Source organism: Saccopteryx bilineata, chromosome 5 (assembly GCF_036850765.1).
Source record: "Saccopteryx bilineata isolate mSacBil1 chromosome 5, mSacBil1_pri_phased_curated, whole genome shotgun sequence".
Taxonomy (NCBI): Eukaryota; Metazoa; Chordata; class Mammalia; order Chiroptera; family Emballonuridae; genus Saccopteryx; species Saccopteryx bilineata.
Window position 1 is genome coordinate 155,179,906 of NC_089494.1, and position 24,279 is coordinate 155,204,184.

Consider the following 24,279-nt stretch of genomic DNA (forward strand, 5'->3'; position numbering starts at 1 on the left):
TGTCTGTAAAAATAATGGGAGTACACAAAAATAACAGAAGAAATAGGATTGGATTGGTTTTCATTTTAGAGCAAATTTAAATTTTATTTTATGAATAGAAATAAAAAACTCTTCTTATTACAATTAACATGTCTAACAAAATACCACGAAAATATATTTGGTGTTGCAAAAAATAGGGTTTTCAGATACATGTTTCTCTAATTGGTTGATTTAGCCTTGATGGTTTGCTTTGTATGTGGGGAAGGGAAGCAAGCTCTCGATCTCCTGGATACAAGAATTAAAAGAAAACTATTTAGATATGAAATGCTTACCTAGAGTATTACAGTTCTCTGTAGAGAATGTATTAAAATAATTATTTTAAATATCCACTGAAACATGAGGCTTTTCTCATATGACTATTTAAATAATTTTTGGGACTAGGTTAGAAACTTAAGCAGGCCAAATGACTCAGTAATTTGCTCTAAAAGTCTAACTTTCTGGAAAGATATGACTTTGGTTCACAGAGACTTGATATTAAAAATAGGCTACACGATCAGGGATTTGGCTGGAAAGCACTGGGGTATGGAGCATTTAGTAATGAAGCACTGAAAGGTACCCTACTGACCTAAAATAGTTAATGCGTCCCTTTAATCAGTTAGCCTACCTTCAGGAGGTGATTTAAGAACTATAGAGACAATCTGGTTCATACCAATCTATGTTTAGAAGTAGGCTGCACATTTCAAATGGTTTGGAAATATAACCAAGCTATTGGTTATATTAATAAAAATATTAATGTTAGAAAATCCAGAAAATATTAACAAGGTTTAACAAAACATAGGATATAGACAATTGGAAGAAAGCAATTCTTATAATATTTCCTGTCTCATAAATAAGAAATAATTTTTTTTTGTATTTTTCTGAAGTTGGAGATGGGGAGGCAATCAGACAGACTCCCGCATGGACCCGACTGGGATCCACCCGGCATGCCCACCAGGGAGCGATGCTCTGCCCATCTGGGGCGTTGCTCCACTGCAACCAGAGGCATTCTAGTGCCTGAGGCAGAGGCCATGGAGCCATTCTCAGCGCCTGGGCCAACTTTGCTCCAATGGAGCCTTGGCTGAGGGAGGGGAAGAGAGAGACAGAGAGGAAGGAGAGGGGGAGGGGTAGAGAAGCAGATGGGCGTTTCTCTTGTGTGCCCCAGCCGGGAATCAAACCCGGAACTCCTGCATGCCAGGCCGATGCTCTACCACTGAGCCATCCAGCCAGGGACAAGAAATAATTTTTTATTGTAACTATTCAATACATAGTTCCATAGACTGAATGTAGCCCCACATATTGAATATTTGCAATAAAAATATTCACCTCTGTACCCCAAAATTCATATGTTAAAACCCAAATACCCAAGGTGATATCTGGAGGTGGGGCCTTTGGGAAGTAATTAGTTTATCAGGGTAGAGACCTCAAGAATAAGATTAGTAGTTTTTTTTTCCTTTTTATTGAATTTATTAGGATTACACTGGTTAACAAAATTATATAGGTTTCAGGTACACAATTCTATAACACATCACCTGTACACTGTATTGTGTGTTCACCACTCCAAGTCACGTTTCTGTCCATCACCACTTATCCCTCCATACCCTCTTCCACCCCCCTCCTCCCCTGACCCTACAGTCACAATGCGTACATGCCAGTGAGTGTTTCCTTTTTTTAAATCAATTCCTTTAACCTCCTCTCCCCACATACACACTGCCCAGTGTTCTTATTAAAGAGACTCCAGAGAGCCTTCTAGATCTCCTTCTGCCATGTAAGGACACAGAGAAAAGACAGTCATCTGTGAACCAGAGAGCAGGCTCTCACCAGACATCGAATCTTCCAGGGTTTTAATCTTGGACTTCCCAGCCTCTAGAACTGTGAGAAATAAAGTTCTGTTGTTTATAAGCCACTCAATCTAAGGTATTTTATTATAGCTGTCCAAATGACTTAGACACATACTATTTTAAGTTTAAAAGTATATTGAACTTCAATGATGGCAAAACTTCCAACAAGCAAGGCAAAAATGGTTTGACAGTTAGGTAAAGATTAGAAAAGTGGTCTGCTGCTGACCACTGCCTGGTGACCCTTTCACTATGGCCTGGGACCACTATTTCATAGGCCGGTAGAGCATGCATATATTTTTAAAGATTTTGTATTTATTGATTTTACAGAGAGAAGAGGTCGGGGTAAGTGAGAAGTATAGTCACTTTAGTTGTTCATTGATTGCTTGTTGCTTGTCAGATGTGCCTGGACTAGGCAAGCCCAGGGTTTCAAACTATTGACCTCAGCATTCTCTAGGTCGACACTCTATCCACTGCACCACCACAGGCCAGGCACAGCATGCATATTTATATATCTGATGCTTCTACTGTTAACAGAGACACCAGATTTGGACCCTGCAAACCAAAGATATACATACACCTATGTGGTCTTTCACTTACTTTAAATGACAATCATTTAATGTGTATATAACTAAGTATTATTATTTTATCTCCCATTCCCCAACATACAGATACATTAGAATGTAACATCATTGATGAAGTCAGGGAGTTAGGTTTTCTTCACCTCTGTATCCTCAGTGTGGGTGCCCATTTGGGAAGACGACAGTACAGTGAAGGAGACAGACATTATAGAAGTAACAACACAAAACATTGCTTTATGACTTTTTTGGTAATTACTGTAAAGGGAAAACACAGGGTGCTCTGGGAGAAGGTTGCAGGAGACCAGGGGAAAGGCTTCCAAAAGGAGAAGCGTATTTAGGGCGGGTTTTGAAGTTTGCAGGCAGACATTACAGAAAGAGGAAAGGGAACAATGTTCTAAGGCAGACAGACTGACATGAAAAAAATGATCTTAGTGTGTTTAAGGAGTTAAAGCTTAATAAGCAAGAGGAGGGCTTTTGAGCTAACCTGGATGGATACATGCTCAGTGGTCCAGGTATAAACTGATGCATTCTATTACAAAGGAAATTAAAGTATGGCAATACCATTAATTCCTAAACATCTTCTGGATGAATACATGGAATCAACTTAAATGATTCTTCATCATCATCATGTTTACATCAATCATTCTGCCGTGGGCCAGGCACTGGGGATTCAAGAACAAATAAGACACATCCCCTGTCCTCAAGTAGCTTAGAGGATCTGCATCAACGACTGATGGATATTTTAAAATTTAAAGACATAAGAGCCATGCATTTTACTTTACAGAATTGAAAATCATAAATAAAACAAAAGATCACCAATAAAACTATAAAAAATATCTACCTTTGGCCCTGGCTGGTTGGCTCAGTGGTAGAGCGTCGGCCTGGTGTGCAGGAGTCCCGGGTTTGATTCCGGGCTAGGGCACACAGGAGAAGCGCCCATCTGCTTCTCCACCCCTCCCCCTCTCCTTCCTCTCTGTCTCTCTCTTCCCCTCCCTCAGCCAAGGCTCCATTGGAGCAAAGCTGTCCCGGGTGCTGAGGATGGCTCCATGGCCTCTGCCTCAGGGGCTAGGATGGCTCTGGTTGCAAGAGAGAGACGTCCCAGATGGGCAGAGCATCGCCCCCTGGTGGGCATGCGGGTGGATCCCGGTCGGGTGCATGCGAGAGTCTGTCTGACTGCCTCCCCATTTCCAACTTCAGAAAAATACAAAAAATAAAATAAAAAAATTTACCATTGATAAAGCATTTATTTTCTTCATATATATCTTGGAACTCAATAAGAAAAAAACCAATAATCCCATAAAAAAAGAGGCAAAAAGTTGGAAGAGATACTCAGAGAAAAAGAAAGGCCCAACTTTAGTTATGATGTTTTGAAAAGGGGGAAAATCAAAGAAAACACCAGTGTTTGTATTAGATATGTAAAAATGTTCATTGTGGCATTATTTGCGTTAACAAATGACTTCAAATGACAACTGTCCAGTGCTAGCGGAGTAATTTAGTAATATTGCATCTGATTACGTGGCAGCCATATGATAGCATAATATCTAGACATTAAAATGAACAAGACAGGGATCTGTGTATATCTGGCAATACTGGCTAACATGGAACAATCTCCAAGATATATTTACAGGTAAAAAGAAAGAGGCAAATCAGCAGATACTGTCTGCTATCATGTGTATAAATTATATCATGTGTATAAATATTATTTTTTAAATGCATGTATATATTAGTATCAGGGCTATCTCTAGAATATTTGAGTGGCTACACATTAAAATTACCTTGAGAAAAGTCTCTGTGCCTGAGTCATATTGCGGACCAATTCAATCAGAAGCTCTGAGGGGCAGAACCAGGCATCAGTGTTTTTTGAAGTTCTTCATGTGACCTTTTTGTTCATTCAAGACAGAACTTCTATGCCTGGATACCCAAGAGACTGGTAACAGCGGTTACCTCCAGGGAGGAAACCAGAAGAATCCAGGGCCAGGAATGGGAAGATCTGACTTTTTTCCTTGTAATGCCTGAAGTTGTGAGTGTGTGTGTGTGTGTGTGTGTGTTTACCATGTTCATAATACTTTTAAAAATAAAATTCCTTGGTCATTTTTATAGAGATTTACAAAATTCTTTTATGTTCTCAATTTTTGTAGTAAATTTTTCATATATACAGCCGTTACTTGGATTTTAATCAATTAAAGAAGAGGTATACAGCCTGACCTGTGGTGGGGCAGTGGATAAAGCATCAACCTGGAATGCTGAAGTCACTGGTTTGAATCCCTGGGCTTGCCTGGTCAAGGCACATACAGGAAGAAACTACTATGAACAGATACTTCCTGGTTCTTTTCCCTTTCTCACTCTTCCTCTCTCTTTCTTTCTCTCTCTCTTCCCTTTCTCCAAAAATCAATTAATAAATAAAAAAATTAAGAAGAGGTATACCTCATTTTTATGATGATAAATATTCAAGTTTCTCCCAAGACATGACCAATGATATTGGCAATCCAACGAAGAGGCAAGAAGCTGACCCTGATTTTTTGGAGGGTGTCTCAGTACTGATTTAGTGAAAGACTATGGGACTCTGAAGGATCATGGTGTCTTTTTGGCCCTGTTACCTCCACTTCTGGAAACACTTTTTTTTTTTTTTTTAATTTTTTTTATTATTATTCATTTTTAGAGAGGAGAGGGAGAGACAGAGGGAGAGAGAGAGAGGAGAGACAGAGAGAGAGAAAGGGGGAGGAGCTGGAAGCATCAACTCCCATATGTGCCTTGACCAGGCAAGCCCAGGGTTTCGAACCGGCGACCTCAGCATTTCCAGGTCGACGCTTTATCCACTGCGCCACCACAGGTCAGGCTGGAAACACTTTTTTTTTTACTCTCAAAATGTCTTTGTACATTTCCAATGTCAAAGGTCATAGTATTTAAAATGGTAATCCATCAGCTACTCACTATTCCCCTTTCTCTGCTTTATATTTCTCCATCTTCTCACTTCTTGACACACCATACAGATATTTATGGATTTATTTATGACGACTCTGCCACTTACCACATTCCTCCATGTATAAGACGCACATTTTTTCAAAAAATTTGGGGGTTTAAAAACTGGATGTATCTTATACAGTAATTGTAGATTTTTTTACTTGCATTTTCTGCTTTTTCATACTTGTTTTGTGCTCACAGTTAAAGACAGTGGTTCATCATCAGACACAATGAGGACAAGCTAATGGATGGGAATTTTGACATGATGAGCTGTATGAATTTTATGAATAAAACTAGAGTTCAATAACTATGTAATACATTTTTTTTTCAAATTTCGAGCCCCCAAATTAAGGTGCATCTTATACATAGGAGCGTCTTATACATTGAGAATATACGGAATATGTAAACTACAGGCCCTGGTCAGTTGGTTCAGTGGTAGAATGTCAGCCCAGCATGTGGAAGTCCCGGCTTTAATTCCCGGCCAGGGCACACAGGAGAAGCACTGATCTGCTTCTTCACCATTCCCCTTCTTTTCTCTCTCTCTTTCTCTCTCTCTCTTCACCTCCTGCAGCAAAGCCTTCATTGGATCAAAGCTGGCCCTGGCACTGAGGATGGCTCCATGACCTTCACCTCAGATGCTGGAATGGCTTGGCTTGCAACAGAGTAATGTCTCAGAGTAATGATGGGCAGAGCATCACCCCTTGTGGCTTGCCGGGTGGATCCCGGTCAGGCGCATGCCGGAGTTTGTCTCTCTGTCTCCTCACTTCTCACTTCAGAAAAACAACAACAACAACAACAAAAAAAAGACAGGAATTTGTGTCACTTTTGTTCACTGCTGAATTCCCAGCATAGGTTCTGGTACATAGCTGGCACTCATAAATATTTGTTGGCTAAAAGAAAAGCTGCCCATCTCTATGAAAATATCACTAGCCACCACTCCCACTTCACCCCACAACCCGAGACAAGTCACTAACCTTGCAGGTAAGACTCTTGAAACAGCTTTCTAATTGGTCTTTCTGCTTCTGACCCAACCCACACATTTCTACACCCAGTGGCTAGATCAATTTTCTTCAAACATATATTAGGTCACATCACTATCCTGTTAAAAAGATTTCAATTTCTTCCCATTGCACTTCAAATAAAACCCAAACCCCTCAGGTACCTATATAATGTGGCCTTGGCTACGTCTCCAAATGCATCTCACACTTGCCTTCACTGCCTTCCAGCTGTGACCACCAGCTTTCCTGTTTGTTTTTGTATATGACAGATGCTTTTTGCTTTACAACTTCTACTTCTGGTTTTCCCACTGCTTACAACTCTTCTTCCATCTCTTTCTACAGTTTTTATTACACCACCATTTATTTTCTTTGTAGTTTCTTGAAGATTATGAACATTTGTTTAATCACTGTTTACAGTTTAATTATCTGTCCTACCCCTCTTGACCTCAGTTAGAATGCAAGCTCTATAAAGCAGCTTGCCCCTTAAATCTGGAAAAAAGGTGCCCGGGCCGAAGGTTGGGAGCTCTAGAAGGTTCTTCTCTGGCCTTGCATGAACACTCTTTCTAAACAAGCACTGCTCCTTTTTTTTTTTTTTTTTCATTTTTCCGAAGCTGGAAACAGGGAGGCAGTCAGACAGACTCCCGCATGCGCCCGACCAGGATCCACCCGGCATGCCCACCAGGGGGTGATGTTCTGCCCCTCTGGGGCATCTCTCTGTTGCATCCAGAGCCATTCTAGTACCTGAGGCAGAGGCCACAGAGCCATCCCCAGCGCCCGGGCCATCTTTGCTCCAATGGAGCTTCGGCTGCGGGAGCGGAAGAGAGAGACAGAGAGGAAGGAGAGGGGGAGGGGTGGAGAAGCAGATGGGCACTTCTCCTGTGTGCCCTGGCCGGGAATCGAACCCGGGACTCCTGCACGCCGGGCCGACGCTCTACCGCTGAGCCAACCGGCCAGGGCCAACAAGCACTGCTCAACAGAACTTTTTGTAATAAAAAAAATGTTCTGTATCCTAACTCTTCCATTCTATAGCCTCTAGCCAACATGTGGCTTGAAATATAGCTACTGCAATAAGAAACTGATTTAAAATTTTTTCCTTTCTTATTTTTCTGAAGTAAGAATCAGGGAGGCAGAAGAACAGACTCCTGCATGCGCCTGACCAGGATCCACCCAGCAAGCCCACTAGGGGCGATGCTCTGCCCACCTGGGGCATTGCTCTGTGTACAACCAGAGCCATTCTAGCATCTGAGGTGGAGGCCGTGGAGCCATCCTCATTGCCCGGGCCAACTTTGCTCCAATGGAGCCTTGGTTGTGGGAGGGGAAGAGAGTGACAGAGAGGAAGGAGAGGGGGAGGGGTGGAGAAGCAGATGGTTGCTTCTCCTGTGTGCCCTGACCGGGAATCGAACCCAGGACATACACATGCCGGGCTAACGCTCTACCATGAAGCAAACTGGCCAGGGCCTCTAAGAAACTGATTTTTTAAAGTTTTATTAATTTGCATCAAGTAATTTTTAAATAGCCATACATGATGAGGGCTACCACATTATTCAGAGTAGCTCCAGCTCCTATGGATACCAGACATCCTGAATCCCCTAGCCAATTGGCCTTGAGTCTCTTTATAGATTTGTTCTGGTCTCTTATCAGGTTCACTCTTCTTAGGATACACTTCCCCACCAGTGTACACTCTTCCAGACCCAGACGTGGTGAGCTGTTGCTAAAGGGGCAGTAATGAAAAGGATCTTGAACAAATAGGATAGGCCAGTGGTTCTCAAACTTTTTGAAGTCATGGCGCATTTAAAATCCTACAAATAATTGTAGGCGCAATACATACAAATTTCTGAGAAAAATGTAATAATTAAGTCAAATATTAAAGAAAAATATAAAGTCCAAGCGTGCTTTCATAGTAATTAAACAAAATAAATACAAAATTAAAATTATTCTGACATTAAAAACATTTTTATGTTACATTTTTTGAGTTATGCTTTTGAGAATTCATAAAAAAGAGGGGTTAAAAAATAGAAAAACGGCCTGACTAGGCAGTGACGCAGTGGCTGGAGCATCAGACTGGGATGTGGAGGACCCAGGTTTGAGACCCTGAGATCGCCAGCTTGAGTGTGGGCTCATCTGATTTGAGTAAGGCTCACCAGCTTGGACCCAAGGTCGCTGGCTCGAGCAAGGGGTTACTCAGTCTGCTGAAGGCACATATGAGAAATTGACCAATGAACAACTAAGGAGCTGCAACGAAGAATTGATGCTTCTCATCTCTCTCCCTTCCTGTCTGTCTGTCCCTATCTGTCCCTCTCTCTGACACTGTCTCTGCCACACACACACAAAAAAATAGAAAAACAACAAAAAAGTTATCTTTTTATATATATAGATACATTCTTATTAAGATTTAGTAAATTCGGCAGGTCTCAAGGAATGTGCTAAGTATTTTCATTCTTGTGTTTATGAAAAACATGAGCCTGATGTGTCCTAGCGATTTCTTCAATGTTTGGCATCTATTTGAAAGACAAACTCTCATTTCCTCATCAATACATTGAAGAATTTCTCTCTTTTTACTCTTAATTGTGCTGAGTGCAGAAAACCCCCACCATACATATCATAACTTTACATCAAACAAAAGATAGAAGAAACTTGCCTCCAGTCTTTCTGGGGAATATGGGGGGTAGTGTAAACAATCCAGCACCACAGCTTAATAGCCTTTTGCAACCTAATCAGGCAAGTGAGGTGGGGGGTTGGGCAGACTGTCAGCTTACAGCTAATTCCCCACACCTCTGTCCCCCCAAAATCTAAACTCCTAAAATCCTGCTGGTCTTTTGGTCCCCAACAGGCACATGTTTCTCCCGAATACCATAGGGCGCACTTGGAAATCTTCTAGGGTGCACACTTTGAGAACCACTGGGATAGGCTGTTGACTCCCACCCGAAAGCCCCTCAGGGACTTCGACAGAGCCTAATGCAACACAGAGGCTGTGTGTCAGCTCCCCGCTCACTGCCAGATTTCATTTAGAGCTTCAGGAATTTTAACTTTAAATTGGCCTGGTTCCACCCTGGTACATAGTAGGTGCTCATTAATATTTTTGAGTAAGTGAATAAAGTATATGTCTATTATATCAAACTGGGTGATATTGAGTATTAAGTAGGTAAAAAGACAACTTCTTTGGACTCAGTGCATTGTTTAGCAAATAATCTCTATTTCCTACCAGTGAGGCATCCAAATATGAGAAAGATAAAAGAGAAAGATAAAACTGTAAGCAGGGAGAAAAACAGTTCCTGGGGTGATAATACATTTGCAAAGCCTATTGCAAAGAGAAGACTACCCTCTTAAAAAATCTGGACAAATCTAGACAATGCTAGAAGATAAGAGATCCAAGCTGAGGCAAAACACTCTCTTTTTCTTTTGTTAGTATTATTTGCTATACTAAAGAGTTATAGCCCTCTTCAGTAATTTTAAAAACACTAATATCAGAGCCCCAATGTGCATAATTTATAACTGTACATAACTATTTGAATATGATGATATGGTGAAAATACATGAAGGTCCCACTTCAAAAATGGAAGTTCAATGCATTTCAGGTTATCCTTTTATAGGTTTCACAAAGAATCAAGTACACTGTATGAGAATGTCTCCACAGACATTCAGAGAGATGCCTGGAATTGGGTGGAGCTTACTTGCCTAAGGCCAGCAGGGTCTGGGCTCTGGGTAAGCCACACCAGGAATGCACACTGTTAGGGAACAATAGCTCTCAGGGTCAACTTTTGCCTGTGTGAAACACATATTTCATGAACACTCACTGATCCAATTCTAGCTCCACATTTCAACCTCTGTAGGCAATTAAATCACAGGAAAATTAGCCTTCTATTAGGTAGGAAGCTATGTGGCAGCTCCTACCTGTTTATTCCTGACAACAGAACCAAAGGAGAGTAGCCAGGAGTATAATTTTCCCAGCTGGCACTGAGTCTGAAGATTTGATCTCAGCAGTGAGAATTAGCAACTCTGTTGACTTCACTTCCTTCTACTTTCAGAAAACCTACTGTGCTCATTATCCAGACTATCTTCTGTGGGTCTTACAAGCAAGACAGCCCAACCTCAAGGGAGAGCACCACAGTCTTCTTTTCATAAGGAGAAATACGCTAATTAATACCATTTGGATTACATCAGGCTTGCATGGAGAAAATTTTATACATTTTCTAAAAAGTAAGATTTCCCCAGTTGGGATAGTACTTATTGTTTTCTTCATATTTTCTGTAGAGATCTGAAAAATTAAGAATAATCTGCTATTCTGCTCATCTTTCTCTAAAAATAACCTGCAAAACTTAGTTTTCCTAATTAAAAATTTCTCATTTACTATTGGCAGTGATTAAAAGAGGACCATCCTCAAAATAATTCCTTGCTCACATACAAGGAGTGGACTTTGGTTCTCATAGTTAGACTAATACTCAAGGCTTTTCAACCACTAATTTTTTTTTTCATTTTTAGTGCAGGCAAAAACACAATAAAAAATATTGTTTGGGGATTCAGTCAGCACTTAAAAAATATTTTTTTCAAGGAAATAAGAACTTTGTTGTTCTTGAAATAAAAGGCTTTAACCCAGGGGTAGTCAACGTTTTTATACCTACTGCCCACTTTTGTATCTCTGTTAGTAGTAAAATTTTCTAACCACCCACCGGTTCCACAGTAATGGTGATTTATAAAATAGGGAAGTAACTTTACTTTATAAAATTTATAAAGCAGAGTTCCAGCAAGTTAAAGCATATGATAATAATTACCAAGTACTTTATGTTGAATTTTCGCTGTTTGGCAGAATAAATTTTTATAAAACAACATGCTATAGTTAAATCTATCTTTTTATTTATACTTTGGTTGCTCCGCTACCGCCCACCATGAAAGCTGGAACGCCCACTAGTGGGCGGTAGGGACCAGGTTGACTACCACTGCTTTAACCTAATTGAATTAAACTAAAAAAATTAATATAAAAAATAAAGACATTCCTAAATTCAGTTTCAGATGAACTTTGAAGACATTATGATTAATGTAATAAGCCAATCACAAAAGGCAAATGTATGACCCCCCTGCAGGGGCACCTAGAGCAGCCTCCTCTGGACGCAAAGCAGAATGCTGATTGCCAGAGGCTAGGGAGAAGAGGGGCGGGGTAATTTGTGTTTAACAACTGCACTAATGCCACAGAACTATATACTCAAAAATGGTTAAAATAATAAATTTTGTTATGTATATTTAACCACAATTTAAAAAAATGTTTAAACCAATGTGGTTTCTGGCAGAGAAATCTGAGTAAGCCTCCAAACTTAAAAAAAAAAAAAAGTGACTGACAGCAAGAACTTTGTCTATTAAGCTAACAAACACTTTGGATCAGAAAGTCAGCTCCCAGAGAGCAAGGCCTGCTCACCGCCATGTTCTCCACGGAGCTGCAGCCAGTGGGGCTGCTCAAGATGCAGACAGGCACGGCATTCTGCTGGGGAGTTGGGAGGAAAAGCGAAGGAGAGGCATCTTTCCCTAGTTTTCCTGAGGCTCACTGACATACAGCACTCTGTAGGTTTAAGGTGTGCAGAACAGTGATTCATCTTACATATACACTCGGCCCCCTGTATTCGTGGGTTCTGCATACATGGATTCAACCAAACACAGATTAAAAACATTCGAAAAATTGAGTGATGAGCACACAATGCAATAAACAAATGGTGTATTGTAACATTGTACACTTGAAACTTACATACCCTTAATAACCCGTGTCACCACAATAAATTAAATAAAAGTACTTGACAAAAAAGTTATGCTGCTGCTGACATGTACTAAGTATGTAGTTTGGCCTAGGATAGTTACACCTGTAATAAACATGAACAAACTTTTTTCTTGTCATTATTCTTTACACAATACAGTGTAACAACTATTTAAATAGCACCTACATTGTATTAGGTATTACAAGTAATTTAGAGACGATTTAAAACATAAGGAGGATGTATGCAGGTTAATGACAACACTACACCATTTTCCATAAGGGACTTGAGCGTTCTCGAATTTTGGTATACTGAGGGCCAGAATTACTACCACAGTAAGTTTAGTTACCATCTGTTATCTCACAGAGATATAAAGAAAATGAAAAAAAAAACAATTTTTTTTTTCTTGTGATGAGAACTCTTAGGGTTTACTCTCTTAACAACTCTCTAATATATCATACAGCACTGTTACAGTCATGATGTACATTACCTCAAGAAGAGGTATTTTTTGTCTTGTTTTTTTAAGTTGAGGTTCACAGTCCCAATCAGCCACGACCTGTAGACTCAGGAAGCCTCTTCCTACCCAGTCACTGTGGAATCTAATATTACAGTTATGCATCATTAATTGTTCTAAAGCACATGCCTCAAAAAGATTTTGTCTAAACTAAAGCAATCAAATCTAGAGAAAGAAATTCTGTATGAGCTATATAATTATAAAAATCAGAGAACTTCAGGTTGTGTCAGTGTTTTAGAAAACAAATAATTTCAGTACTGACATACCCAATTAACACTCATTCAGAATTAAACTGTTGCCATATCACCAAATATGCTGTTGTTAGTTGAATATAATTCAAACGTGAAAACTTACACATTTCAGGATTTGTATTCAGACAGAGGGAGAAATTCCCCACAACGATTAGCTGAGTTTTCTTTGTTGCTGGTCCCTGTGGTTTCTGCCTCCCGGTGTCCTGGATTCTGCTTCCTGTACCCCCACACAAACTGTTGGCTAGACCGCTTCTCCAATATAATACCTTCTACAAACAACTGATGCATCATGTTCTCAGATTCTAATTTATATAAAGACAAGGACCTTTTGAGCTTTTGAAGGAACCAAAAGAAAAAGGTCAAGGGCCCTGTGTATTTCATAATAATCATTGTCAGTCAATTTCCAAATCTGGGTAGAAATTTAAATATAACATCTGAGTAAAGAGTAAAGGTTAATTAATATTTGAGTTGGCAAGTATAATTTTCAGAAAACTCAAATAAAATAGCTTTCTACACAGGGTCATTTACAGTACAGTCTTAAATTTATATGAGGCTTGTGTAGAAAACATTACACTTTTGATGGTATAAAAACACGTTCAGATTTGGGGGATTCTAGAGTCTATGTAAACACAATAAATTAAAATAAAAAAAACCCCACCTTCAGAGTTCTAATCACATATTGTGTACCAAGGACCAGCCAGCTACAGCTCTGGGACCAACATCAACCTGCTGTCTCTCTTTGCCAGTTGCATGAACCCAGAATGGTGGTCACATTTTTCAGCAGTTGAAAACCATCAACAGAAGAATAATATCTCATGACTTAATAATTATAGTATATAAAATCCATATTTCAGTGTTCCTACGTTAAGTGTTATTGGAGCTTAGCCATATTTAGTCATTTTATACATTGTGACTATGGCTGTTTTAGCACCACAACAGCAGAGCTGAGCGATTGTGACTGAGGATACGGGGGAGGGGGATCCTCAAAACTGAAAATATTTGCCATCTGGCCCTTACAGAAAAAAGTTGGTCGACTGGTGTATTATATGATATGCCAGGTTTCAAATTGCATAGCTTGTGTAATGCTGATATCTAATTAGTCAAATTAGTTCTTACTATAATCCCCCCCTTTTTTTTATTGAGAGGAGAGGAGGCAGAGACAGACTCCCACATGCACCCTGACTGGGATCTACCCAGCAAGCCCACTAGGGGGTGATGCTCTGCCCATCTGGGGCATTGCTCCATTGCAACCAGAGCCATTTTAGCACCTGAGATGGAGGCCATGGAGCCATCCTCAGCAGCCGGGGCCAACTCACTCTAATTGGCTTGCTCTAATTGAGCTCTGGCTGCTGGAGGGGAGAAAAAGAGAGAAAGAGAAGCAAGAGGGGTAGGAGTGGAGAAGCAGATGGGCACTTCTGTGTACCCTGACCAGTAATCAAACCCAGGACATCCACACACCAGGCCAATGCTCTACCACTGAGCCAACGGGCCAAAGCCTACAATTCCCTTTTTTACAAGAGTGATTAAAAGGTTTATTTATGGAGTTCATATATGAGGCACAAGATAATTCCTGCCAATTTTACAAGAGTGATTAAAAGGTTTATTTATGGAGTTCATATATGAGGCACAAGATAATTCCTGCCAATCTTATTACTCCCTCATCAAAATTATTTATTTTTAAATCCAGTATCTTAGTACAGTTGACTTTTAATCCTCTGACTACCTCAACTGATGAGAAAAAAGAAAATAGTTTTCTTCTCCAAATCTACATCTAAGACTCTTAGAGGCACTTTTAGGTGGTTTTCAGCATGTCAACAAATCAGGAAAATTAAGCCATCCTTCAAACGTAGGCATATACAACACCATTTGTACAGGCACTCACCATCTGGCCTTCACATCTACTGATAATCATGCCTAGGCCTAGGAGCATCAAGGTCATCACTCGGAGCACAGGCCCCTGTACTTCTCCAATAAGGGTCAAGGGAACTAGATTTTCACTTGCTTGTTAGTTTGTGACAGATATTGCCTTCCATTTCCCAGTTTCAAGGAACTAGGTTATTTAGAAAAAAAAGGGGGGGGGGAGGCTTCTTCAATTAAAAGCAGCTTTTTCTATTTTAAATTGTCTGACATTTTCCCCATGCATAGCCCTGAAAACTCAATCCAAAGAGTAAATACTACCTCTTAGAGGATTGAGAAAATGATTCATTTAACAATGAACTTCACCCCCATTAGCACGTTGAGATCATCTGTGTCTTAATAAGGATGCATGTGCCTTTCTCCTTATAGCCTTGTTACAGAGAGGGAGGGCAGGACCATAGGACACAGGATACATCACTACACTCAGCTCCCAATCACTTTCACTCTCTAATACCTCAGAAAGTATAACTGTTCTTCAGGCTGCAACCTAGACACAGCCGTTTGCTTTTAATTAAAGGACTGTTTCTTTAGGGGGCTGTGTGACAAATACCAAAGCTGACACTTCTAATTTGGATGACCTTGGACAAGTTATCTGAAAAATGGGCAAGAGATAGCAGGGCACATAAAGTAGTTGTAAGGCTTAAGAATACTTGTTGTAAAGGTCAGTGCTTATGCAGTAATACTTAGGAAATGCCATTTGGTGCTGCTTTGTTATTTTGTTGTTGGACATAAAAGGCTAAATGACCTTGTGAGAGAAACAGCTAGAGCAACAAAGAGCTTGGATTTTGTAGTCAAACTGGCTTGTGCTTAAATTCTGGTTCTACCTCTTATTACCTATGTGATCTTGGGCACATTTTTACAACTCTCTAAATCTTATTTCCATCATCTGTAAATCGTGGGTCAAAATAAAATTGTTTTGATTGATGACTACAAGTAAATCACTTAATATAGTGTCTCACATAAATATTCCATAAATAACAGCTGCTATAATCCTTCTCCTCAGCCTTACATAGCAGGTGTAAGGAAGCCTTCCTTAAGGAAGGCTGTCCAGCTTAGTCTTGAGGAACAGAAATAAGAATCAAGATATAATAGTGGAATCAGATATTCTCAGCCTGAATTCAGGGCAGGAGGAAACACAGTGCCTGGCTCACAGGAAGGGTTCAATAAATGCCTGCTAAATGAATGGATGAGTGAATGAATGAATAAGGGCTAGACTTTACCTTCATCACAGATCCTGAGAACCTTTGCAAAGAAAGTTTGTTACGGTCTCCCCGCAGTGCATACTGTAGGAAAATGTAATCCCCCCTTTGCCAATGATTTTGCATTTCAGATCAAAGTTTTGCTGTTGTTTTTTTCCAAATCCCTGAATGTGGGGTGCTTTCTGCATCACAAACAGTGAAAATCTCCAGAGAGTGCATGCATCAGGGCACAAAAAACAGGCTATTGAGCAAATTGGCCTTGTTATGAGAACATTCAGCAGCTCCCAAGCAAGAGATGGCAGCGGGAGAGGGTGATGGCAGCCTCAATGGTGCGTCCCTTCACCCGGGAATTCTAATATTAAAGTGTGTCCGCTGCTAGGGAACACTGAGGGACTCTTTTTTTCTTTGTATTTTTCTGAAGTGAGAAGCGGGGAGGCAGAGAGATAGACTCCCGCATGCGCCTGACCAAAATCCACCCGGCAAGCCCACAAGGGGGCAATGCTCTGCCCATCTGGGACGTTATTACGTTGCAACCAGAGCCATTTTAGTGCCTAAGGTGAAGGCCATGGAACCATCCTCAGCTCCTGGGCCAACTTTGCTCCAATAGAGCCTTGGCTGCAGGAGGGGAAGAGAGAGACAGAGAGAAGAGAGAGGGGGAAGGATGGAGAAGCAGATGGGCGCTTCTCCTGTGTGCCCTGGCTGGGAATTAAACCTGGGACTTCCACACACTGGGCCAATGCTCTACCACTGGGCCAGTTGGTCAGGGCGTTGCTGAGGGACTTTTGAGTTGCACAAAATCAAATCAGTTGGCATAATTTTTCTTTTAAAAAATTCCTCGTTGGTTCATTATGGCATAGGGTGGGCAATGGTAAAAGTTCTCATTTTCTAAGAATTGCCTTCCCTACCCCCAGAGTGGTATGCAGTCAACAAAAAGGCAACAGCCCTGCAGTGTTAGCTAGGCCTTCTAGCCACACAGGATCCTGAAAGCGGTGTAATAACGATCACAGAACATCGCCATATACAAGGTTACAGTTCTAGGTGACTTACGCACAGATTCACTGCCTTCATCCTCACAACAATCCCACAGGTAGGTATTATCATGGACTCTACTTCACAGGTGAAGTTAGTGTGCCTGTAACGTCACAGAGCTAGTAAGTGATAGAGCCAGACTCAGCCCATGTGGCTCCAGAGTCTACACCAACCAACCACCCTGCGGTACTACCACATTGCAAGGCATGTACCAAACAGTACAATTCAAGAGGTGAGGGACCACGGATCCTCAGCAGCATGGAGGTGGCACAGGATGAGAAGCCAGTTATATCCTGGAAAATACTGAAACTTTCTGAACCTTTCTTTATTATCTTTAAATTGGGAATAATAATATCAATACTAAGGAGTACGCCATCACTTTGCTCCCAGCATCTTCGGTAATAACAATCACTAAAGTTATCAGAAAATTTTGTCCTCTCCTAACTTCATGCAAAGGAGTAAGAAGTAATGCTCCACGCAACTCTAAACACTTGAATCTCAATATAAAACATGGACAAAAGCCATAAACCAAACATTCACCAAGGACAAACAGCACTAATAATTGACACTGATACAGCACCTACTAGTCTAAATGTCTGAATACATTAACCCATTTGGTCTCCACAATGATTTTACAAACTGACAAGGTGAAGAAACTGAGGTACAGAGAGTTAACTTACCCAACAACTCATAAGAAACAAATATGGCTAAAAAAGGTGGAAAATATTTAATCTAAAGAGTAATCAGAAATATGCAAATATTAAAAATGAGATGTTTTGATTAAAATTTTTAAATTTATTTTAATTATTTTATTACTTATTCAGATATAATTGACATGTAACATTGTGTTTGTTTCAGTGTACAGCATAACGATTTAATACACGTATGTATTATGAAATGATCACCACAATAAGTCTAATTAACTTATCCATCACCACACAGAGTTGCATTTTTTTTTTTTTAAGAGAGAGAGAGAAAAAGAGAATGGGGGCAGACAGGAAGGGAGAGAGATGAGAAGAATAACTCGTAGTTGTGGCACTTGAGTTGGTCATTGATTGCTTTCTCATTTGTACCTTGTCTGGGGGGGCTCCAGCCGGGCCAGTGACCCCTTGCTCAAGCTAGCGACCTTGGGCTTCAAGCCAGCAAGTTCTGGACTTAAGCCATCAACCCTACTCTCAAGCCTGATAAGCCCACACTGAAGCCAGTGGCCTCGGGGTTTTGAACCTGTATCATCACTAGTCCAGGTTGATGCTCTATCCACTGTGCCACCACCTGGTCAGGCATAGTTACATTTTTTGTGTGTGTGATGAGAACTAAAATCTACTCTCTTAGCAACTTTCAAATATACAATACAGTATTGTAAACTATAGTCTCCATGCTGTATATTATCTTTAGGACTTATTTATTTTATAAATGGAAGTTTGTACCTTTTTGACCACTTTCACTCATTTCTCTTACCTCCTCACCCCTTGCCTCTGGTAACTATCAATTTGTTCTCTTTAAGGGTTTGTTGCTTTTGTTTAGATTCTACGTATAAGTGATATTATATAGTATGATATAGTTATTTGTCTTTCTCTATATGACTTACTTAAGTTAGCATAATGCCCTCAAAGTCCACCCATGTTGTCACAAATGGCAGGATTTCCTTATTTTTTTATGGCTGAATATTTCATTGTATTAAATTAACCATTTAATACATGAGTCAATATTAGAGTGAAGTGAACTCAAATATTCACTTGAGTGGATATCTGAATGAGTACAACATTTCTAATAAGCAATAATGGGGTGGTCACTTTGTAAGGTATATAAGTGTCTAATCACTGTGTTATATATCTGAAACTAATACTGAATGCCAACTGCAATTGAAAAACAAAAGAAAATATTAAATAAATAGAAAAGCAATTTGAAAAGACATACCACTCTTTTAAAAGTATATATTCAGGAATTCTCTCTTTTGAAATTTATGTGGAGGAAATAAAGATTTAGAAAAATATTTATGTATGAGAATGTTCACCATGGGACAGTGTGTGTGTGTGTAATACAATCTAAGTACCGAACAACAGGAAAGTGGTTAAATTAGAGAAAGCACTTTGAAAATTCTATTCTTTAAGCATGAATTACTTTTTAGTGTCAAAAGAATTACAAAAATATTAAATAAGTATGAGCTTTCGTTCTTAACTAGGAGACTGCTCCCACCGTCACTGAGATTAGCTTCCTGATGAAATACTATTAATAAAGATGAAAATTTGTGGCTAACAGCTTGAGATCACCCTGGGTTCATTCTTTTTAAAACAGAGTTTTCTGAAAATGAAATTCTGTTCTCCAAAGAAGGCCAGCCAGACACATCCCTCCACATCTTGCTACGGGAGGGCGGAACTTCACTATGTTGTGGCCCTAATTATGAGTTAAAGAGAGGCAGAGTTTAAAGACATTCTACAGCTGTTTGGGGGAACTAACTCCCCAAACTCTAGGGGATGGAGGAAAAGGGGAATTTAAATGTAAAAAGAAACCAGCTAGTCTGTTAGATCTCCAATCTAATGACTCTTTTCACGGTTAAAAGAGGTTGGTTCTTTAGTTCTTGCTTTAATCCTAAAAATATAATATGTGACAAAAATCAAACCATGGGACCTCATAGCCTCTTTTCTTTAAGACAGGCAACTATCACTTCAGACTCTGCAAAGCCAATTAGATTTCACAAGAAAGATAGACCCAATCATTGAAGCCTGCTAAGTTTAGTGGGCCTGTCAACAGGCCCAACTTAATGCAATGTGAGTTAACAACAATATGAGTTAGACTGATCATTTCCTGAGAGTTATTATGTGAGCAAACACTTGACCTACATCGCATAGCAGTGAGGCTTTCATTAGCATCTCCATCTCACAGATTGGGAACTGAGCCTCAGATGAGTTAAAAGGCCCAAAGAAACTAAAAACTAACAGTGGCAAAACTGAGTTTCAACCATTTTGCCTAACCTCAAACTTTCTGCACTTAACCTCCCTTTGAATCTCAATAACTATATTTTCTGAAATAAAAGAATTATGGATTCTAAGGAGCTGGAATATCCATCTCATCTAACCATCTAGTCTGTGTAGGACTGCCTTTTAAATGAGCTTTGTTAAATGGTAATCAACATATGGATCACTTGGGAATCTTGCTAAGGCATGGATTCTGTTTCAGTAGGTGAGGGATCGGCCTGAGATTCTGTATTTCTAACAAGCTCCAAGGTAACACTGGAAGTGCTGGTCCATGGAGCACACTTTGAGTAAACGGAAATCTAGTAGAAACACAAAAATAAATTCTAATATGGATACCTTAAAAATATCAAAGTTTAGACTACTCTAACCTATGTACCATGGCAAAGTATAGGACATTTCAAATACTCAATATATAAAAAATGAATTAGTGACACAAAACAAATAACTGACTTACTGGGAGAAATACAAAAAATAGAATCAGGAACTAAAAGAAATGGAAAATTGCCCTGGTTGGGTTGCTCTGTGGGTTAGAGCATCATCTAGATATGCCATGGTTGCAGGTTTCATTCCTGCACATACAAGAATTGACCAATAGGTGACCTCACGGAAATGGCGCCGTGAGCAGCGCGTCCGACAGATCTCCCCAAAATCTCAACAAATTTATCAACTAGAAACAGAAAAATTTATCCTCGGAGCATTCCGGAGTTCTACACACACTGAAAGAGAAAGGACTGTTATCACTTGAATCTGAGAGACGGGTCAGAGCTGACGGTGTGAAGGAAGCTAACTACAGCACGGACGTTCATTCAAGCCGAGGAGGGAGTACGCCTGTGGTGAGTCAACCCACGCGTGCAACTGCCTGCCCACACTCAGGGAGCAGCAGCCTGGGCGCTGGCGGCCGTGGCGTGCCCTGAGAAACCGTGTGCACACTCCGTGCCTCGGTCCGGTCGCAGAGCGAGCTCCCTTACACCACCAGCGTCCCCAGCGGCCCGCGCACTGCGAGGGAAAGTCCCCAGCCACCGGCATGCCCTAAGAAACCGCACGTGTTCCCCGTGCCGCGGTCCAGGAGGGGCGCTAAGGCTGTCTTCCCCATTCCGGAGATTCTCTCCGTGGGCGGGCACCTCACCCAGCCATTCAAGCTAACAATAAAGCGTTGGGGGAGGGGCGCGCAGGCAGCCTGAAATACTTTCTGAAGCACAGCTGCGGATCCAATCACTGAAATTAGCTTAACCCACGAAATCTGCGCACCCACGGGGCTCTAATTGATAGGCTCTCTCTCAGTTCAGCAATCCAAGACAAGAGCATGATATTTTTCAGTGCCTCTCGCTAAAGGGGCGGGGGCAACTTCCTCCATATTCAAGGATATGCTAACAAGAGGGACCTGGCAGATATTAAGATATATATAGCAAGCAGCGACTAGTGCCTCTTCTTCCCAGTCAAAATAGGTTACAAAGTGTGGAAAGCCTGGGTTGAGTGGTCCAACTGAATGCTAGGCACTGAACAGCCACCTTGACAACAATTGACTCCCAGCCCCACCTGATTACGCTGGAGGCTCTGACTGCCAGAGCCTTACCCAGAGCCTTGCGCTGAGTAGGGATAGAGTGCGGTTTTCCCAGCTCTTTGAGCCTCTTACTCCCCAGACAGAAGCAGTGACAGCCTCATAACTGGATCACCAGGCTGCTAATTCAGGAAGGGGAGACTAGGAGAGAGACTCCAGGAAAGCAAACTCTCTCATTGTTGGACCCTGCAAACGCCAACAAGCCTTGACTACCAGCGAGACTAAAGCCAATTATATGACATTGCCATAGAATCCCATCAACTGCAAATCCCTACCTAAGCATGACACAGGGGCAGAGCCTGGGGTACAGAGTCACCGACCAGGAAGAGGAAGAGAAAAGAAAAAGGAAGAAGTTAACCTCTCAAAATTAAGGAAAATCCACAGACTTTATAACTTGTTCCACTAATTCTTTGTTGTTGTTGTTTGTTTCTTCTATCTTATTGCCTTTATTATTATTTCTATTTCCTCCACCTCGGTCCTTTTATTCTCTGCCCATCTTATGCTTCCCTTTTCTTGAACTACACTACCCATGAGTGTTACATTTTATTTCTTTTCTTCATCCTTACTCTCCTTTAGGGTTTTACTACAAAACCCTTAACTCTCACTCTCTCCCCTTTTGTCTTTTTTTTCTCTTCCTTTTTCTCTTCCTTCGTTTCTCTCTTTTTCTTATTTTTTCCTTTCTATTCGTTTCTTCTTTTCTCCTTTTACTTTTCCTCACATTCAATCCTCAATCACAAACAAATTATTTAATTTGGGACTCAAGTTTCATTTTATTTTATTTTTTATTTTTTTGCTGTTGTTTTTGGTTTTCCTTTGTTTGTTTTTGTGGCACTTTGGGTACTTTTTACATTGCTTTTTAACTCACTAGCATTCCTCCCAACCCAAGGTCTCCGTTGTAGTTAGTCTTCACTCCACTTAATACAACAGATTTTAACTTATTATTTTTATTTTTTTCTTCTTTAATTATTATTATTTTTCTCTCCTTTTTTATGTTTCCCTCTTACCCCCTCATTATATCTCTTAGTTGACCATCACTTACAAGCAAATCATTTTATGCTTGTCTAAGATTTTCTTTTTTTTTTTCTTTTTTCTTTTGCATTTAGTAGGTCCCTACTCCCTTTTTTGCCCCTTGAACTCTTCAACCCAAATCAGGCCCTCCGTTATAGGCAGTTTTTGTTCCATCTAGCATAATATAATTCACAGGTCATCATGATATTTCCCTAAGGAGGGGAGAGGAGGGGAAGAGAAGAAAGAAAAAAGGGGGAAATAATAAATTATTACTGTGTTTTTTTTTTGTGGGGTGTTTTCCTTTTTTTTCCTTTTTATTCTTTATTAATTCTAATTGATACTATCAACAAGACCACCCTCAGATGCCAATAAGAAAAAGGAAATAGAATATTATGGATACAAAAGATAGGTAACACAAATAGATGTGGAAAAATCTATGGAGAAAAGATTTAACATATTGGAAGCCTTGGAGCCAAATGACAGAGAATTTAAAATAGAAATCTTAAAAATACTCAAGAGATATACAAGAAAAAACAGAAAGGCAATTTAGGGAGATCAGAAAACAACTCAACGACCACAAAGAATATATTACCAAGGAAATTGAAACTATAAAAACAAATCAAACAGAAATGAAAAACTCAATTCACGAGCTGAAAAACGAGGTAACAAGCTTAGCTAATAGAACAGCCCAGATAGAAGATAGGATTACTGAAATAGAAGACAAGCAACTTGAGGCACAACAGAGAGAAGAAGAAAGAGACTCAAAAATAATAAAAAACGAGAAAGCCCTACAGGAATTGTCTGACTCCATCAGAAAGAATAACATAAGAATAATAGGTATATCAGAGGGAGAAGAGAAAAAAAATGGAATGTTGAATATACTCAAACAAATAATAGATGAGAACTTCCCAAGCCTGTGGAAAGAACTAAAGCCTCAAATTCAAGAAGCAAACAGAACACCGAGTATTCTTAACCCCAACAAACCCACTGCAAGGCACATCATAATGAAGATGACACAAACCAATGACAAAGAAAAAATTCTCAAGGCAGCCAGGGAAAAGAAGAGTACACCATATAAAGGAAGGCCTATTAGATTATCATCAGATTTCTCAGCAGAAACTCTACAAGCTAGAAGAGAGTGGACCCCAATATTTAAAGCCCTGAAAGAGAGGAACTTTCAGCCAAGAATACTATACCCATCAAAGCTATCCTTCAAGTATGAAGGAGATATAAAAACATTCACAAATACAGAAAAGATGAGGGAATTTATCATCAGAAAGCCCCCACTCCAGGAAGTACTAAAGGGGGTTTTCCAACCAGATTCAAAGAACAAAAGAAAACAACACCACAAGTAACAGCTCCACCAAGAAAAGAATAAAACTAAACTTAAACTGTGACAACAAAGGAAAAAAAGGGGGGAAAGGATGAAGATTAAAAGTAGCAAAAGACGATGAAGCGCAGAAATACTCATAAGATAGGGTACTACAATGAATATGCTAGGTACCCTTTTCATTACTTAATGGTAACCACCCTTGAAAAACCACCACAAAAACACTTGACTTAAGGTAGCAACAGAGGAAAGAAGTATGGAATACAAACAAACAAAAACAAATGATAGAAAAACAAAAGAGAAGAATCAAACAAGATACAAAACTAACAGAAAGCAATTTATAAAATGGCAATAGGGAACCACAAGTGTC

General features: G+C 40.1%; 1 protein-coding gene across 12 annotated transcripts in view; it reads right to left on the reverse strand.

The window, feature by feature from the left end:
- Positions 1-24,279, reverse strand: part of CACNB2 (calcium voltage-gated channel auxiliary subunit beta 2) — a 431,046-nt gene that overhangs the window by 151,775 nt on the left and 254,992 nt on the right. Inside the window, exon 1 of one of the 12 annotated variants that reach the window (XM_066232422.1) lies at positions 12,997-13,160. The exons of the other annotated variants lie outside the window; for them this stretch is intronic. The gene's annotated coding sequence lies outside the window, so the exon portion shown is untranslated. Of the gene's footprint in view, positions 1-12,996; positions 13,161-24,279 lie in introns of those variants that run through there. 12 annotated transcript variants of the gene reach the window in all.